A 4,419-nucleotide genomic window follows, 5' to 3' on the forward strand; every position below is an offset into this window, starting at 1 on the left:
ATACTAATATTTATTAATATTTAAACTCTTATTTTGTTTGTAAAGCTAATAAAAGCGAGAACCTAAGTAGAAAATCTACCTTAGAGTGTAAAATGTCTGCTGCATTGGTGGCGGCTGTGGACTGGACAACTGGGCCTGGAACAGTCGGAGCATCCACTGGCAGAAGGATGACCCAAGACCGGAAGCCGGCCGCCGAGCCTTGCTGGCTCCAGTGCTTGTAACTGCCCCAGCCGAACGCCCTCACCTTGACCTACCCATTCTTCAGTGAACCTCCAGACCAGTTTTCTCAGGATCCAGCCTGGCCTTACATCATTGATGAATGGAGGAAAGGCTGGATACAGCAAATACCATTTTTAAGATGTCCAGCAAAGGGAGCAGCACAGATGGCAGAACAGATTTAGCTAATGGAAGCCTGTCCAGCAGTCCAGAAGAGATGTCTGGAGCTGATGAGGAGAGGGAAACATCTTCAGGGATTGAAGTAGAGGCCTCAGACTTGAGTTTGAACTTGACTGGGGATGATTGATGGTGGCCCCAACAGCACCAGCACAGGAAGTCAAGGCACAGACACAGAGAGCTCAGTGAAGAAAAGGACTTTGACAGCAGGAAGAACACTGGTCATTATTCCATCAATGATGTCAACCGAGTCCATGACCACTCAGAGGAAGAGGAAGAGGAGTAGCCTCTGAACCGAGTATAGCACAAATGGGCCAGCCATGATCAGGACTCCTCAGATGATGAGCAAGCCCTGGAAGACTGGGTATCCTCAGAGACAACAGCTTTGCCCCTACCTCGCTGGAAAGCCCTTCCTGCCCTTTGGGAGCGGGAGCTGGGTTCAAGTGCCTGTTTTGTGTATGAGGCTTGTGGGGCAAGAGTATAGTGGGAAATTACCAATACGGAGTCAGGTAGAAATATAAGGGTATTTAATAGGGAAAAGCCTTACTTACAGAGCGACCTAGCCAGCTGGCACTGCAGCAGTCTGTACAGCAAGAAGCAAAGAGAAACCGAAAGCGCAAACGCAGTCACACTACATCACTCTGACCGTGCCCTCACAAGCGTGGTCAGGCACACCTGTAGCCAGCCCCAAGGTAGGCGTGGCTACAGCTTCCCCTACAAAAGAGGATTAAAGTAGGGGAAGCTGTAGCCACGCCTACTTAGGGGCTGGCTACAGCTTCCCCTACACAAGAGTCTTTGTACAGCCTTTCTGCCTGCAACATGGGCTTGAGGGCCATATCGGTTGTGTCAATACCTTGTTGCACTTTAACCAGCGTGGCACCTGGCTGGCCAGTGGCAGTGATGACCTCAAGGTGGTGGTGTGGGATTGGGTGAGGCAGCAGCCAGTACTGGACTTTGAGAGTGGCCACAAAAGTAATGTCTTCCATGCCAAGTTCCTTCCTAACAGTGTGATTCCACCCTGGCTATGTGTGCCTGGTATGGGCAGGTCCGTGTAGCAGAACTGTCTGCTACACAGTGCTGCAAGAACACAAAGCATGTGGCCCAGCACAAGGGAGCATTCCACAAGTTGGCCCTAGAACCAGACTCCCCTTGTACGTCACTGTCAGCTGGTGAAGAAGCTGTTGTCTTCACCATTGACCTGAGACAAGACCAGCCAGCTTCGAAACTGGTGGTGACAAAAGAGAAGGAAAGAAAGTGGGGCTGTATACAATCTATGTGAATCCTGCCAATACCCACCAGTTTGTAGTAGGTGGATGAGACCATTTTGTAAGGATTTAAGAGCAGAGGAAAATTGAGGAGAATGAGAAAAATGGAGTACTGTAAAAATTCTGTCCTTATCACTTGGTGAACAGTGAGTCCAAAGCAAACATCACCTGTCTTGTGTACAGCCACGACGGAACAGAGCTCCTGGCCAGTTACAATGATGAAGACATTTACCTTTTCAACTCTTCTCACAGTGATGGGGCCCAGTATATTAAGAGATATAAAGGTCATAGAAATAATGCCACAGTAAAAGGCATCAATTTCTATGGCCCCAAGAGTGAGTTTGTGGTGAGCAGTAGTGACTGTGGGCACATCTTCCTCTGGGAGAAGTCATCTTGCCAAATCATTCAGTTCATGCAGAGGGACAAAGGAGGTGTGGTAAACTGTCTTGAACCCCATCCTCACCTACCTGTTTTGGCAACCAGTTGACTGGACCATGATGTGAAGATCTGGGCACCCACAGCTGAAGCTTCCACTGAGCTGACAGGGTTAAAAGGTGTGATTAAGAAGAACAAGCAAGAAAGGGATGAAGATAGCTTGCATCACACTGACCTGTTTGATAGTCACATGCTTAGTTTCCTTATGCATCACCTGAGACAGAGACACCATCATCAGCGCTGGTGAGAACCTGGGGTTGGGGCCACAGATGTGGACTCTGATTTGTCTCCCAGTTCCTCAGATACTTCTGAGGAGGAGGAGGGCCGGTCGGGTACAGTTCATGCCATCCTGAGGCCCCAAACTCATGGGCTGGGGCTGCCAACCCAGTGCTGCCTGGGCAGCTCTTTTTTGGCCCCAGGCCCTTACATTCATCAGAGATGCATTTTGGACTTTGTTAGAATAAAAGAGACATGTCTGAGAAGGACAGACCACAGGGAATTGAGCCAGCAGAGCCCCAGGTGTGAGAGACTGCATGAGCTTCCATGGGAAGGCGCAAAGGATGAAGCAGAATTAAGCCTCTCCCTGAAGCCTTTGGTTAACAGGCTCGGATAGGAAATGGGGCTTATTTTTCTTTAACCTCCCTTGATTCTTTTGTGGGGGGTGGAGGAAGGACTGGTTGTTCAGTACCAAGGGGCCAGAGAAGACGGTAGGAAGGCTACTTTCTTTGGTTTAGGGTTTTTACCTTTTTTTCCCCCCTTTTGTTTTTTGTTTTTGTTTTTTTCTTTTTTAAGAAATCTGACAGTTCCATTGTTTTTTGCCCCTGAGCAACCACATCCCAGGACCTTGTTTTTCTGGGAAATCCTTAAGAGTCCCTGACCATCCCAGAACTTTCCCCTTCTGTCAGTATATTGAGAGATATAATTATCTCTCTGCACTATTCTTTGTACTTCTCACAGGGTTGACACTTGATTATGTACCCTCCACATCTCTCTTCAACCCCTCATCCTCTAAGTGGGGGGTTGTGATAGAAGCTGTGGAGAAGTGGGGGAGGGGGGCAGGAGGTGGAAGAACAGGAAGAAGCTACCTCTGTGTTTTTTGTTTTTAATTGTTTGGTGGCAGCAATTTCCCTGTCCCTATCACTGTTAGAGGCCTAATTTTATATCCATAAATATATTAAAAAGCAAGTTAAACTTGGATGTATCAAGTTAAAATTATTGTCGGAAGTTTAAATACCTATATATTCTCTATGAATACAATGCAATAAAGGGACTTAAAGGAAAAAAAAAGAAAATCTACCTTAAAACATGCAAAATATTGAGTACTAATATGTCCTAATTCTTTTTATTTTTAAGTGTGTTATGGTGAGTTGAACATCATTCCTTTCTTCTCATGCAACTTAAAATATGGAGTTAACTCTTTCTATAAACATTGATAAATTATTGTAACTCTTTCTAAATGTTAACACCACCCAAGATAAAATGGTACAGTTCTAATGCCTTAAAATCAGCCAAGAGTTCCTAAGGGTAATGACTTTGTTGGCTTTCCTTTAACTGGCAAATATTCATCCAGTTTGTGTGTGTGTGTGTGTATGTGTGTGTGTGTATGGTGTGTATGTAAGAGAGAGAGAGAGAGAGAGAGAGAGAGAGAGAGAGAGAGAGAACTGTTTCAATATTGAATTTCTATGTGTTTACATATTTTGTGTCCCTCAAATGACAACAGTAATTATTATTCCTATAGTCAGCAACTTCTCTGCAAGTTTACAAGTTTATTTTTCATGACTTTCACTCCCATCATTGTCTCTCTACCTTTCTTTGCATAATTTTATTTTGTTTGCTTAATTTTCTTTGAAAATAAGTATCAATCAAGTGATGATAGAAAAAGAAAAATGTAGTACATGTACAAAATTGAATTTTACATAGTGTTGAGTAAGGAATAAAGTCTTTCATTTCTGACTGCATAGATGGAATTGGAGAACATGACGACCTGTGAAATAGCCCAAACACGAGAACACAAATACCATATATGGTTACATATCCACAGATTCTAAGTGCCACAATTTATAGAAGTTAGAATACAGTGGTGATTTCTAGATGCTGTAGCAAGGTGATAGCCAAAGTTCATGGAGCCTGAAGATGCTAGGCAACTCTTTGATTTGTTATCTTCATGTGAGAATAATTGTGTATCATGACCATTTTCCAGAAGCCTCTCAGAGAAATGATGCTAATTGGCTATTGATCAAAAAGCTTGTTGTTTATTTCATAACTATTGGATTGACTAAAAGCAGAAAAGTTTAAATGTCATGTACTTTCAATTAATGCAGTGTGG

The 4,419-nt window shown here is 44.1% G+C and overlaps 1 pseudogene; it reads left to right on the forward strand.

The window, feature by feature from the left end:
- The first annotated feature begins 255 nt into the window (after positions 1-255).
- LOC100760463 lies at positions 256-2,706 on the forward strand (annotated as a pseudogene).
- The last annotated feature ends 1,713 nt before the right edge of the window (positions 2,707-4,419 follow it).

This window comes from Cricetulus griseus (assembly GCF_003668045.3).
Source record: "Cricetulus griseus strain 17A/GY chromosome 1 unlocalized genomic scaffold, alternate assembly CriGri-PICRH-1.0 chr1_0, whole genome shotgun sequence".
NCBI lineage: Eukaryota > Metazoa > Chordata > Mammalia > Rodentia > Cricetidae > Cricetulus > Cricetulus griseus.